This window comes from Stigmatopora nigra, chromosome 11, assembly GCF_051989575.1.
Source record: "Stigmatopora nigra isolate UIUO_SnigA chromosome 11, RoL_Snig_1.1, whole genome shotgun sequence".
NCBI lineage: Eukaryota > Metazoa > Chordata > Actinopteri > Syngnathiformes > Syngnathidae > Stigmatopora > Stigmatopora nigra.
In genome coordinates, this window is record NC_135518.1 from 14,071,001 (window position 1) to 14,087,041 (window position 16,041).

Here is a 16,041-nt window from a genome sequence, read left to right on the forward strand (position 1 = left end):
GAGGGGCATTTGAAATCAGCCCTCAAAATTATATTCATGAGTTTAATATCTAAGTACTGTTTAATATTTAAGTACTGTTTAATGTCTAGGTACTGTTTAATATCTAAGTGCTGTTTATTATCTAAGTACTGTTTAATATTTAAGCACTCTTTAATATCTAAGAACTGTTTAATATCCAAGTACTGTTTTAATATCCAAGTACTGTTTTAATATCCAAGTACTGTTTAATATCCAAGTACTGTTTAATATCCAAGTACTGTTTAATATCAAAGTGCTGTTTAATATCAAAGTGCTGTTTAATATCCAAGTGCTGTTTAATATCCAAGTACTGTTGAATATCCAAGTACTGCTTAATATCCAAGTACTGCCTAATATCCAAGTACTGCTTAAGATCCAAATACTGCTTAATATCCAAGTGCTGCTTAATATCCAAGTACTGTTTAATATCCAAGTACTGTTTAATATCCAAGTGCTGTTTAATATCCAAGTGCTGTTTAATGTCCAAGTACTGTTTAATATCTAAGTACTTTTTAATATCTAAGTACTGTTTAATATCTAAGTACTGTTGTACCAGCTCTCAAAATTATATTTATGGGAGAAATATTTACTGTAGGGTTTTCTTCCAGTTCATTGGCTTATCCACCTTTCAGGTTGACATGGCAGCAAATACGAATGTCGATATAACAAAAGATTGTCAAAAAAGCAGCGAGTTCAAACGAAGGTTGAAGTCACGGAACGACGCAAGCGACCTTGGAGCTTCTGGAACCCTGCGTGACAGCTCGCTTGTTTGGAATTGAGAGGCGCTGGGCAATAGCGCTCAAGCCGAGCCTTCATTCATTTCTCCCCGCTGGCTATCGGTACCTAACGTGATTAGCTTAATCGAGTTAGACTGAAATAGCAGCCGTGGCTGCTCTGGATCCATCCGAGATGCTTTGCCTGGGAAGCTTCTTTGGACGGACGCAAAAGGTCCTGTTGTCAGTCTTTTGGCCCGAAAAAAACCTGTAGTTATGAGATGAGTGGTAACATAACTAAAAAAAGCCGTTTTAGATCATTGTCAATCAGTGAAACAAATGGTTTGAGTTAAGGTATCATTGTCTTGGTTTTGGACTTGTTTCAGTCTTGATCCCCAAATCAGTCCTGTTTCAGTTTTTCCTTTTACGGTCTTAGACTTGTTTCAACCTGGTCTCCATCTTGGTTTCAATCAAAGTAAATCAGTTTCCTTTTTATACCCAGTATTGACTCACCAATGTCTTGAAGTCAAACCAATCTCAGTCCTTTCAAGCAAGTGTCAATCTGGTCCTATTTCCATTTTTTTCGGCTCTCAATTCTACCTTTTGAACCACAAAATGCACAATTTAATGCTCCCTCCATTATATAAACCTCATCCTTTTGACATTCAGGCCTTCACAAAGATATCTCAGCTCCACAATTTTGCTATTTTTTTGTTCTACGCAAAAACCAAAGACTATCCTTGTAAATATTGTAATACTTCGACATCTCCTAGCCCACTTTATAGTCACTTCAACCCCACAAGACTATTGCCATTCCTCCAAACTCATACCCCAACAGAAAATGTCCATCAATCTGCTTTTGTCAAGTCTATTTAGATGCCTCCTTGACATTTCTAAAGCCGCATTCCCTTAGTCTGCCCAGTAGGAGGGATGCTAGGGTAGTAGTAGTAGTGTTAGGGGGCTACCCAGTCAAGTACTTGTCCTATGTACACATTTGTCTTCCCCCTAAATATCAGGGACTTTTGTGTATCCTCCCGCATTTCCGGCCTCGGACATTTAACCTGAAAATAGTGTGTAAATATAGTAAGCGGTCACTAGAACGCCATGTTTTCCTTTTGTGAACTGCTAATTGTTTCCGACCATTAGCGATGCAGCTGGCACTCGAGGAGTTTGTTTATTGTTTTTTAAAGAGGGGGGGCAGGACAGGGTCTAGCCAATCGCTTAGGGGGTTCCAGGGGGGTGTCATGGGGGTAGGGCCGCCAAAGAATTACTAATTACTTTTTTAAAGCAACTCTTGGAATATCTTCATAAACAAGTTGGCCCTAGCGCTTTTTCCCTTTTCAATGGGTGTCAGGAGGTTTTGGAAACCAAATCCCAGGCCTTGAAAAGAGCTACAAAGGAGTGGGGAAAGATTCCAAGCGAGCAGACGGGACCCCGGAGTTGAGGGTCAGGGTGCGCATGTACTCGGGGCCAAGCAAGCACCCCCCACTCCCCCCAGTGCAGCCCCCCCATCCGCATCCTGGGAACGGCGGCGCTTCCCCAGGCGACGAATGCATAATCTGCCGCTTGGCATTCATTAGCACACACGGGTTAAAACACAAGATGAAAATGCGCAAACACGTGCACAAAGGGAGCAAAAACACACATTTCCGTCCTTGGCTCGCTGGAAAATAGATGTCAAAATGTGCCCACCCTTGTTTTGTTGTTGTTTTTAGTCAAATTTGTTTGTATCTTTTTTAACAAACGTGACATTTTATTAATTAGGGAATGTTTGACAATGTTATTGCAAATTATATCTAGCTCAAGGGTAGGGAAGCTGTGGCTCGGGAGCCACTCTTGGCTCTTTTGATGGGTCCATATGGATATTCGTTAACTTGTAAGGTAAACTATAGAAATTGCTTTTGCATAACTATGTCGAAATGACTGCTATTCTATTGACATTTTGAAGGAATAATTTCAGTCTGCAATAGGCCGCCACCTTGCAGGATTTCTGTGTGGCTCCAGTTTTTTTAACTAGTTCTACAATGTCTTCTGTGTCTGTCTTGCTTGGAAATTTTCCGAATACTTTAAAATTGGTTACGTGTCTAAAAAAAGGTACATATTTTTATGGATGTTGACTTTTAAAGGCTCTCAAGGATTAACATTTTAAAAAATATGAATTGTTTATGGCTCTTTCCATCAAAAAAGTTTCCAGACATGCAAATTCTGTGATTTTCTTGAAATGTTGGTTTGCACTAAAATGGCCGACTTTCAGATACGTTTCCTTAATATTACTGTTAAAAAAAGAAGTAATGGATTCCATATTTTGAGTTTAAAAAGACGCATTCCAGCTGCCAAAAGTAACCCGGAGGCTCTTTTTTTCTTTTTTTTACTGCAGAATTCGTCCCTCAACTGATTCCAAAAGTGTGACTCATGGTGATGTAAGTACACACACACACACACACACACACACACACACACACATACACACTGATTACAGCGGGTATCATTTTAATGCAATTAATGCATTCATTACATCATTTGCAGACTGAACAAAAAAGTGTGTTGGTATTAACGAGCATCTGTAGCGCCAAAAACAAAGCCGACTTTTTGCCTATGTTGCGATATTCCACATATGTTTACTCATATTCTATACATAGTATACATATATTTTATTGCCTTATAAAAATAGCCACTCATTGCATGGAAAGTGAAACAAATAAACTAAATATTGTTCATTAAGTAGTCAGAAAACATGAATTTAGATCCTGATTTATTCATATTTAACCATCCAGAAGTGGGTATGTTTGATAAATGGGCAATTATTGCCTATTTTTTAAATTTAATGTTAAATGCGGGCAGATTATGATGATAATTTTGATGAAAATAATATTTAGTTCAACTACTTCTCTCATCCCAACCTTGTACAACAACAATAATACTGTAAAATTAGCCTAGCTTGCAAGTTTTTGGACTATGGGAGGAAACCAGAGTACCCGGAAAAAAACCCAGCCAAAAATATGCAAACTTCACCTAACAGGAATCGAACCCAGAACCTCAGAACTGTGAGCCCCACCCGCAAACCACTAAACCACCGTGCCGTACTTTCTAAAAAAGATTATTTTTGAAAATGACGTAGTAACTCATGTCACCCTCAGTATTGTTAAGAATCCCACTGAGTTCGGAACCCCCCCGAGTGTCTGAACAAGGTAATAAAGTCAATAACGAGGCCGAGTTCCGACCTGAGCCAATCAGACGCTGTCATTGTTCTCCAACCCCCGTCTCTCCAGTCAACTGGGTTAATCAGTGAGTTAGCGTGTCGCCGTCTCTCATATGGGACGCCATATGCATGAGTGGACATTTCAACGGGATCCATGGTGGGGGGGGCGGCGTGGAGACGTTTCTCCATGTGTCTTCCTTTGGGTTCCTTCCCACTTCCCACCCAAGTTTGGCTTTATCTCCACTTAGAAGCCAAGAGGCTTCCATCCACACCCTACCCTGGCCTCGTTGGATTCCGCCCATCCCTGGGTTGTCGTCCAGCGACGACAGACATGGACGTTAAAGACAAAAGACTTGGCTTTTCTTAGGGTTTTTCCCTTTTCCCAATGAAAGCCATTCACTGGTGCGGAAATGAACAAATACTTGAGTTGGCAGTGACGAATGGGACATCGCAGTTGGTAAACTTTGACATCATGCCATCTAGTTTCAATGTAGCAAAAGTTTATCATCATGGCGGATTGTCAGATTTTGGGTTGAGTTTAATGGGAGCCATGTTTTAGACCTCTAAAGTAAAGACCTCAGTCTCAGTCTTCTTGTGGACTTTTGGTAAGTGGCTCCAGTTTCTTAGCTAGGTCTACAATGTCTTGTGTGTCTTATGTCTTGCTACTGGCACCAAGAAATGTCCTGGACTGTGAGTATGTGACTCCAGTTTCTTAGCTAGGTCTACAATGTCTTCTCTGTCTTCTGTCTTGCTACTGGCACCAAGAAAGTTCCCAAACTTTGGGTATGTGGCTCCAGTTTGTTAGCTAGGTCTACAATGTCTTGTGTGTCTTATGTCTTGCTACTGGGACCAATAAACTTTCCCAAATATGGGATGAACTAAATTCTAATCTATAATCATAGATTGGAGTTACTATTGTACAATCAGGATAAACAAAATTGCGGTATTTTTAAGTACTTGGTGGTACTTTGTCATTAACCCTGACACATACTACTTCTACTTTCAAGACAACTCAACTGGATGTATCCTAATTTCCACTTAAATTCCTCACCCGACTTTGCAAAAAGGGTTCTCAACCTGCCTCCCAAGGCCCAACATTATCCCAATAAAACACGGAAAAACCCAAAGGAGAAAACCCCAAGGAGAAAGCTAGTTCTCCCAGCAATCGCAATGAGAAAACAATGGACGACAACGACGACCCTGGAAAGAACTTTCCCTTCCTCCTCTTTCTTTCTTTTTTCTTCCGCTCTCCGGTTCCCAGTGTCCGAATGGCTTTACAATGAACAGTCACCTGCTATTCATTTGGGGAGTGGGGGGTGCAAACCCCAGGCATTCCAAACTCGCCCCCCCCCCCATGCCTCGCCCTCCACATCCATTTCATCTGTGTTAGCTGGAAATGAACCAGTCATCCATAAGTGAAGAAATGGGAATTTATTCCAAGTCAACCATAACTCAACTCCGAGTTCTAATTTTTGTCAACAAGGAAGTAAAAATGTCAATATTTTCCCAAGTATCCTAGCGAGGAGTGGTTTAAAATCTGGCGGAAGTTCAACGCCACCCCCGCACTTACTTCCCGGTCAGGGGCCTCGACACGGTAACCCCGATTTGATGGTTTTGGAGATGGTCCAAGGTTATTTGCGAAAGGGCAAAAGAAACAAAAACAACAGATGGAGAAACAATTAGTAGCTATTTACTACAAATACTTGAATACTTTAGTTGATTTGTTAAAACGGGTAACGTTTCTGCAGACATTAATTCATATTATTCGGGTGTGCTAAAAGTGTGGGCCAATAGGGCAACAAAAATCGTAATAATATAAGATTAAAATTGAAAAAAATGTACTATTACAAGATTAAAATATTAATATTGAGGATAACATCATTTTTTAGCTTATTTTTATGTAATGTGAACCAGAATTTGTTTGGATTTGCAGACTTTTGCCAATGTTAAATTTGTGTTAACACCAAGAACTATTTTTTTGTAATATTACAAGATTGTAGTAATATTAGGAGAGAAAAAAATGACATAATATTACGAGATTTAGTAAATTGTAATGTTATTTTTTATGTTTAGTCAACCAGAAGTTGTTTTGTTTCAAAAACTACGACTTTTAGTGACTTGAAGTCTGTGTGGCCACAAAACTGCTTATCATGTAATATTAATAGATTGAAATATTTTTTAAATTAAAGTCAGAAAATTCCCCAAAATCAACAGTATGCAGCAAACAAACCAATATCACCAAAATCCCACAAAATCAATAGGAAATAATCCAAGTTTCCCACTAAAAATGGATTGGACGCCAATTGCGCCAAGTCATTTGGCCCAAAAATAAACTAGCTTGGACACCCTTGATCTACTTACTACTTTGAAACCAATGTTAAGATCACCATCTCCAAAAAAAAAGCATATTTTCAAAATGACCTCATGTCAAAGTGACCCAAGAACAAATCCGGCATAGCAAAGAATCCAACGTTCAATCATGCCAAACAAAAGTTTACGTCCAAGAGCGAGCGATTCAGATCAAATTTGGCAGCCTTAAAAGGAATGAAAAGAATTAAAGTCAGTACGCAGTTAAGTGGACATAATTGAACTCAATCTCCTTGAATCAGGCAGCGTTAAAATTGGGTAAAAAAAAAAGCTTCAAATCGCACCAACGCCAAAAGACCATGGGAGCTTTAAGTCAAATGTGCCCAGTCAAGCATACCCCAAGTTGGGGGGGTTTGTCGGGGGGGTGTTCTTGGCCAAACCAAAGGCTTGGGAGGGGGCTTACACAAAGCTCAACACCTCTAATAAATCAAGCAAGTGCTGGTTGACCGTCCCTTTTTGTTGTTGGGGATTTTTCATGCAAGTCGCCCAAAGCAAACATGTGAAAAGGAGAAGAAAACATTGATTAAAAATGGCCTCTGCCAAAAAAAGGCTCCTTGCCCACACACTTTGCTTGGTATGATTAAATGGTTTGATCCATTTGAATATTTCTTATAGTTAATAACGCTTGCTTTAATTCTGCTAACTAATGGTAGACTGTGTCAAAGTGGCGGCCCGGGGGCCAAATCTGGCCTGGTGTATCCTTTTGTGTGGCCCGGGAAAGTTAATCATGAGTGCTGATTTTCAGTTTTAGGATCAAATTAAAATGAAGAGCATAGATGTATGTTAAATTTCTCGCTTTTATATGAATAATTGTCAGTTTACAATCATTTTTTCTGTTTTTAGTTCAAAAATAATTTTGTAAGATCTAGAAATATATAAAAACTACTGTTTATTACTCAAGAAATTACAAAGAGTAGAATTTTTTCTGGAAGAAGGGAGTCTGTCTATTTGTAAGATTTTTCCAAATTCCCAAGTCTTTTTTTGCTATTTTAGTCAATTGAAATAATAATTTGCGATGGTACTATTGCGCATAACATAATCCAATATTCAATCGACCTAACGTGCAGGCTTAACATACTTTATTTTCCCAGCAAACATTTTGAATTACACACAAATTGCAGTTATTTTCCACTGGAGTCACAAACCTCCATGAAGATTATTCATATGAATACATATTAATATCCCATCCCAATTTAGACCATATTTTTACATGGGAAAAAATTAAGTTTAAAATTCCTAGCAGTTATGCAATTAACGACATTAACAATTAATGGTTGGTTCTCATATTGAGACCGTTACCAATACTTGAGCTGCCTTTGTTTTCTATGCAGTCGATCAGGGACTGGAGGGGAGGTCTAAGCGCGTTGAGGGTCTTTTACGGCACCCCCCACTCCCTGCTTTCACCTCGGTAATTAACTGATGAAGAGCTCTGCGAGATTATCCCGTCCCCTGGTGAAAAAAAAAGCGCTGTGCGGTCATGTCCCAAAGGAGCGACCTAGAATGGAGAAAGATGGATCTCAATAGTCTATTCAGGGATTTCCCTTCTTTCAGCCGTTTACGTTCACGTTATTCAAGCAGGAATGCGCTTTAATCCCGGGATAAATGAATCGGGTTCTTCTTGTTATTGGCTTTTTCTATTGTATGGTTTTGATATTTTGGAATTTGCTTGAATCTTGGGCTTTTTAGGGATTGGGTTTTTCTAGAATGGTATGGCTAAGGCAGTTTTCTATGTTTAAAACGTTGAAAAATATGATTTATAAGAATCCAAGTAGTACATCAGCAACAATACAAGCAGAAATTGAATGAAAATTCCTTTTTTTGGCTTATTATAAAACTTTTTGGATTTAAAATGCATCAATTCCAACCATAATGATTAAATAACTTGACTTAGCACAGCTAATATACATTATAAACATTAAAATATGCAATATTTAAGAATCCAAGAAGTGCATCAGCAAAAATAAAAGCAGAAATTACACAAAAATACTTTTTTTGCCTTAATATAAAACGTTTTGGATCTAAAAATGCGTCAAACCCAACCAAAATAATTAAATAACTTGACTTAGTATAGCAAAAACAGGCCTGACCATCTTAATATTAACCATTTTTTTTGCTTATCCGACAAAACAAACCCAAAAACATTGAACTTTAGAAATTGGCGCCACCGTTTTAGACAAGCCAAAACTAAACATTTCCTTGCAATTCCCAACCCGGAAACGCCATAAGCGAACAAACAAGCCCTCAGTGAGCACAACCAGATTCAATTACACAAGCGAAAGGGAAAAAAATGGCCGCTGAATAAGCAACTAGAAAACGCTCAGAGAAGGACCCAGAGGTCAAGACATTCAGCCCCCTTGTGTTGTGTTTTCCCAACCTCATCAACCTCACCCTCATCTCGGATCTCCCTAATTCCAACGTGTGGCCGTGCCAAGGCCCCCCCGCGGACCGGAATCTGACCCTGTACCCAACCCCCGAAAAGCAGACCACCCAATAGACCTCTCGGTCTGAATTGAGACGAACGTTTGTCCTGAAAAGGACGCAGAAACATCTCTTATCCCTAAAGTTCCAAAACCATTCTGAAAATCAAGACCAGTTCCCTTTAAAAAGTTCATTTCCACATAGATTGTCCAGGACAAAAAGCCAAGACTGGGCACCAAAATCTTGTCCATTCATGGAAAGGTCAACCTGGACAATGAGACCACCCAAAAGATGCTTTGGTTCGTTAGTCTGGATCGGAAAAAGATCTCTAATGCCTGCTACTAAACATCTTGAAAGTTTATTCCCAGAGACTTTGTCAAGTACACCAGAAAACAAGCCAGAAAAATCTCCTTGACATGGTTCATAGCTTTAGAGCATGGACACCAGACAACATAAGTCACCAGTAAGTCAGTTACCAGAGCCATCTTGTGTCCAGGACCCAAAAACATGACAAAAAATGTCCTTGACATGGTTCCTAGCTTTAGTCCATGGACACCAGACAACACAAGCCAAATCCCAGAGTCATCTTGTGTCCAGAAACCAGAAAAATGCCAGAAAAATCTCCTTGACATGGTCCATAATTTCAGAGCATAAAAAACAGACAACAAAAGTCACCGGTAAGTCAATTCCCAGAGTCATCTTGTGTCCAAAAAAACAGAAAAATGCCAAAAAAACTCCTTGACATGGTCCCTATCTTTAATCCATAGACACCAGACAACACAACTCAATTCCCAGACTCATCATATGTCCAAACCCCCCCAAAAAATCAATAAAAATGCAATTCTCCCAGCAAGAAACAGACAGTCGTCTAACACACTACAATCGTCTCATAGTCTCACCCAAAACATGCAGGACAGGCAGACCCAGGTACGAGCAGGACCGGCCAGAGCCATCGGCATGCTGAGGGAAACCGACGGCATGGCTAAACTGACAAGGGATGCTGAAGGGTCTCTCAGACGACTTCCGGACGTCCAATCCAAATCATTTTGATGCACCAAAGCGGACGCCCAGGGCGCCTGCCTCTTAAGGGGAAGGTCCGGATCCTTTGGCTTCTTCCCCTTGAATGTTCCTTGAGTGTAGCTCTGGACTCTAATTGGATCCGGACTGCCTCTCTCTTCTCTCTCCTCACTCTTTTCCCTTCTGCCGGGGCAAAGTTTCACAAAGCTTTTTTTGGGGGGAACAAGGGGGGGGTGTGGGTTTTTTTTTTTTTGCCTGGGAGGGGGGGGTCAGCCAGCTCCAACCTCACCACATGGAGCAAAAAAAGGGGGTGGGGGTACTCTTATTATCCATCTCTCCTGCCCCTCCCTCGTCTCTCTCTCCATCTCATGCTACCTCTCTCCCCTCCTTCTTAACCCCTCTTGGTCGCACTTATTTTAATTTCATTCTTTCCTTGATCCTTTTGGCCTTTCCATTTCCCGTCACCTTCCCCCCCCCCCCCCCCCCCTCCATCTTGACAGTTTTTATGGGGAATACTGTAGTTAGCGATGGGGTCTCTTTGAGTATTTCGACCTGTGATACAGAGTTTTTTTTAGGATAGTTGGTTCTGGAGATGTATTGGATTTGGAGATGTTTTGTCATTGGTAGGTTGTGTAGTGGATGGGAATTCCGATGGTGTAGTCTACATATTGTAGTTTATTTGGTTTTGAGCAAATGAGTCTGCGCATGGATTTTATGACAAGCTTTCCCTTTAAATTTGCACTGCCGCAAAAGATTGACATTGCCTTTATGAAACAACCTAAATGAAAGTCAATGACGCACACTTAAGTAGATGAGTAGTCAATTCTATTCATCTGGCTGTCCTTGAGAAATGGTGGTGAGGAAGTCAACCTCCCTTAACTGCTGCATAATAAAAAAATGGGTGAAAAATATGCCCTTTTTATATCTCAATGTTTAATTTCCAATTGAAAATGCCCTAAACCCACCAATGACACCAAAAAGTCGACATTGAGTGGCCAAAGACAGCAAAGGGGGCGTGTCCATCCCATGAATGGTAAGTCACCATGTGGAAAGACGCTTCAAATAAATATGCAACACACACACACATAGTACACACATTTCCACCCCCCTATGACTTCCATCTGTTGAAAACAATAGAAGGCCAACCCTCCCTTTACTGAAGCCCTCACATGTAAGAGCACGTTTTTCCATTTTCCTGGCTTAGAAAGAAGGCTCCACTTATCAGAAAACAACAACACAACTACCCACAGCAGACATTTTCAACTTTTAAGCCAATCGGAACACACCATGACATCATCCAGCGTATATAATTTTACCAATCATAACAACATAGCTCAACTCTTCTTAGTGCTTATCTATACACAAATATGATTTCCCCTCATTATAGAACGACTACAAATCGTGACCGGACGTTTGGTCGCCGGTCTTTTGGTTGCCGGTCTTGTGTTTAATATCTAAGTACTGTTTAATATCCAAGTACTGTTTAATATCCAATCACTGTTTAATATCCAAGTACTGTTTAATATCCAAGTACTGTTTAATATCCAAGTGCTGTTTAATATCCAAGTACTGTTTAATATCCAAGGACTGTTTAATATCCAAGTGCTGTTTAATATTTAAGTAGAAGAAGAATTGATGATGATCAGGCAAATTTCTGCAGAGATTCCAAGGTAAAAATCTTGAGTAAAATATAAAAATATTAAAGCAGCATGTCATTAGTTTTGAAGGGCTTGCTTTGCCTTGCTTTGCCTTGCCTGGGCTCATCAATTCATTAAGTGATTGCCGTGTGACGGAGTCTTCCCATATGTGCCGCATTTTCTTGATTAATGGCCGCCCGCGTTCAGCAAATCTGCAAACGGGCATCGTGCCCAAATCCAAGACAGAATATGCGGCGATGCACTCCACGTGTGGCTTAATTGAATTGGATGCTTCAAATGTTGCCAGAAATTGAGTTTTGCATTTAAAGAGTAGAATCATACTTTATAAAAAGGTAGGTATATATGTTTTTTGTATGTTGATATTACAATAGAAAATTGGACTTACTGTATTTTAAAATATTTATTTTGATTCAAAAAATTAGTTTTTTATTGGTTTGTGCTTTTTTAATGGGAGAATTTTTCTATTATTCTATAGCATTTTGTGCTAAATTTATATTTATTATTCAGACTTATCAAATTTCATCCTTAATCAGTTATTTTTTGGTATGGTTTTGTCCTAAATGAGCTAAAAAAAAATTGTCAATATATTTCAGTTTGACCATGACTAACATTAGTTTTCCTATTCATCTGTTGCATACTTGATAGGGTTTAAATCCCGAAAATAAACATTGAAAAATGCCAACGAACATAAAAGTCTACAAAAACAACCTTATAGTGTAAAACTTGGGCTGACTAACTTTCCATAGATTTCCCACAAACTACCAATAGTACCTTTTGGGGGCTTTTCCTTCGTTTCCAAAATGGCAAGACGCTGCAGAAGACCAATCTCACCCAATTAAAGAACGTAGTCAGACACCAGCCTAGTCTGCCCATCCTCTCTGCAAAATCTCGATGTCTTCGCAGTCCTCTACATAAAGTCGGCTTGCATGGTCCCCCCTTCAAAACCAATCAAATCACAGAGACCAATCCTTGCGGGAATATCGAGTCCATCCAAAAAATATAGTGGATAGAATGACCTGTCTGTTTTTCAGTCTTGGTTCTACGTAGAAGTGAAATGACATGGTTTTGAGCGCAGCATCTTTGCGTCCTCGGGATGCTGCACGTCTTCCATTTGCAGCATTGGAAGGAGAGGACAAAAAAATAAGACAAAAGGAGGAGGCGGTGGTGCGAGTGATGGGACGGGGAAGGAACTTTAAGTGATGAAAAAGGGGGAGGGAGGGAGGTAGGGAGGGGAGGATGGTAGAGAGGGAGGGAGGGATGGATGGAAGGAGGCTTTTCAGGCTAATGACTCTTGTTGACACAAGACAGATGTGGTCGTCTTCTTCATGCGAAAAATGGACATGGCTTTTTTTACTCGATCCAGGGGAGTTTGACTTTAGTTTGTTTTGAATTTTTGTACTGTAAAAATTCTGTTTGGATTGGTTTTTGGTGTTTCTGATATTGAGATTTTTGTTTTTTGTCAATGCTTCCCTTTAGTTTAGGTTTGTTCAATTTTGTACTGGTTTTTCAGTGTGAGGTATTTTCTACTTGATTTTTAAAAATGATTTCCTTTAAAAATAGTGCAAAAAATTAGGGAGAAACTATTTTAAGGGTTTTTTTTGTTCATAATTTTGAGATTTTTGACAATGCTTCCCTTCAAGTGTTTGATTTTTGTACTAGTTTTTCAATGTGAAGTATTTCCTACTGCAAAAAAACAGGGAAAAACTATTTTAAGGGGAGTAGCAAAAGATTTATTCAATTTATACAACTAATATTTTTGCATTAGTTATTTTGAAGCATTATGGATCCTCAGAGAGATGTTTGACATATTTACTACTCAATCTCTATTAATTACAGAATTATTGTTGCCTGCATATTCTGAGCTAGCAATCATATTTCATTTTTAACCTATTGATAAACCACATTTTGTCAACATTTCTTTGCAAAATAACATTGTCTCCATTCAAATCTCCACCAATCAAATCATGTCTTGGTTCCCTTTTAAATGGCGCATTGCCCTAAAAAAACATCTGTCAAATACTTGCATTGCCAAACAGCTCATTCTCACACACAAATAAACCAGCAACTATTGTTCTTAAGTAATAAGCTCTTCTCTTTTTTACAGCTCCGCCATGTTCCAATCCCAGCTGGTAAACGCTAATATTTTCTTCTTAGAGCGCTATTAATCAGCACAATGGGTTCCCTCTCTCTCTCTTAAGTGGCCAGCGACGTGATGAAATTTTGCTGAGGCCAGCGCTAGGTTCACGGCGCCCTTTCTCGCCATCTGCGTCCATGACGTCATTCCCAACACTTTCCCGCAAGGCCGCCAATCACATCGTTGAATGTTTTCAATCCAAAACACGAGCCGCATCCGACTATTGTTAATCATATCAGCAGCTGATATGATTAATGTTCCCATTGTCTCTCGCCCCTTTCTCGAAATATCGATTTTTTTGTGTATTTTTTTTTTTTTTTTTTTTTTGGCAAAAGCAAGATGGTGGCAGAAAGCCACAAAGGATTAAATCAAAGCTCATTTCATTAGTGGTGCAAAGTCCGTTCCATCTTGAGTCAGCAAATGAGAACCGTCTTCGGAGTCCATCAGTTTTTTGGGAGAAAATTGGATCTAATCGCCGGCCAACGCCGCATCAACGACGTCAAAAAACAAGCACGAAAAAGTCTTTTTTTTGTGACGAACAGGTGAGAAAGGACATCAGAATTGGAATAACACTCACCATTAAGAAGGACATTGTTGTCCGTGAAGACACCTGAAGACACGCTTTGCCCTTTTTTTGTTGACGGATCCCAAATGTTCTTTGACTTGGATGAGCTATCCTGGTTGGTGTTCTCCTGTCGGAGACTTTCAGGGGACAAAAGCGAGTCCTGGAGTCTGGCACTTATCCTGACATACTTCCTGAGCAGCATTGTTAGGCACCGGAGAGGAAACACACACACACACACACACACACACACACACACACACACACTCTCTCACACACACTCGCCATGGAAAGCTTGTGTCAGGAAAATAGAACATGGAAAGCAAAAATACTTTTTTTTTTGGCCTGAAACAGGCTGAAGTTTCTCTTGGTTGATTTTAGCACCGGCTTGTTGAACAACTTAAAGACTCCAGATGTGGTTCATAGTCTTCGGACGTTTGGTCGCCGGTCTTTTGGTTGCTAGTCGAGTTTACTGTTGAAAGCAGCTCTCAAAATTATATTAATGAGAGAGAGTTTAATATCTAAGTACTGTTTAATATCTAAGTACTGTTTCATATCTAAGTACTGTTTAATATCTTACTACTGTTTCATATCTAAGTAGTGTTTAATATCTAAGTACTGTTTAATTTCTAAGAGGAGAGTTTAATATCTAAGTACTGTTTAATATCTAAGTACTGTTTAATATCTAAGTACTGTTTAATATCTAAGTACTGCCTAATATACAAGTACTGTTTAATATTCAAGTACTGTTTAATATCTAAGTACTGCCTAATATACAAGTACTGTTTAATATCCAAGTACTGTTTAATATCCAAGTACTGTTGAAAACAGTAGATATTTAGATATTAAACTCGCTCATGAATATAATTTTGAGAGCTGGATTTCCTCACAATGTGGATTTTGCAAATTTTCCTGGGGGCTTGCATGGGTTTTCTTCAGGTACAGGTTGAACACCCTAAATTTCCTTTAGCTACGGTTTTCCTTTGTCTCCTTGTGCTTTGCAATTAGCTAACCACCCATTTAGGGTGCACCTGTAGCCAGCTGAAATAGGCTCCAGCACCCCCATGACCTTAGTAAATGCCAGCAGTTCCAAAAATGAACCAACGTCTCCTTTAACTGAAAACCTTGCAAGGACCAAAGCCTGAAATCCATGAAGAAAGGAGCCACTCTTGTTTCAAATCCAACAGTTTTTCCCAGCGTTTGAAGGATTTCCGGGATTGACAACGAAAAACGAATCCCATTCATCGCCATCCACCAATTGAATTAGTCTCCTCAATGAATTCTTTCAAGTGAAATAACCGTTTTAAAAAAAAAAAACAACAGGTCGAGGCAGATCCCCATGGAGAACGATTACCCAGACTGCGAAAAGGCAACATGGCTAATCCCAACAGATTTCATTCCTCGAAAAGCCCACCAAAGCCTGGCTCGCATGCATCAAAGTGCGAGTTGTGTACTTAGTTTTTGACGTAGGGGGGGTTTGGGGTGGACTTTACGCGGGTATGTTATCACTCCTTCAAGTGCTAAGCCAAGAGAAAAGCCGTTGATGAGCATTGCCGACGGGAGTGCTCGCAAATGCCGCCATTGTTTTTGGGACAAGCTGTCCAGAAGATGGATGGCGTCCCCCCCGACTAGATGTTTGGATTCTTGGGTGGGGGGTGTCCCACTGATTGAAATGCTTGAGCCACAACAACCACTGCTGTGGCCATTTTGGAGATATTTTTACAATCAGCATGGCTTCTTAAATTGAGCTCTCCTCTAAAAAACGGGTTCTAAACAAGCTAGTTTGCAGAAAATCTATACAAATGTTTTTATTTTATGACTTTTTTAAAGTGTATGCATGTAGAGTCATGGTTCAGTGATGAGTTTTTGGTGGGAAAAGTTTCAGAAACTTTGTAAATTGTTTGTAATCATTGAAAATCGTGATTTTAGGGGTGTGTGGGTGGGTATGTTAAGAT

General features: G+C 39.6%; 1 protein-coding gene across 1 annotated transcript in view; it reads right to left on the reverse strand.

Moving 5' to 3' along the window:
• The window catches only part of tns1b (tensin 1b), a 78,142-nt gene that overhangs the window by 57,714 nt on the left and 4,387 nt on the right, over positions 1-16,041 (reverse strand). The gene's annotated exons all lie outside the window — the stretch shown is intronic.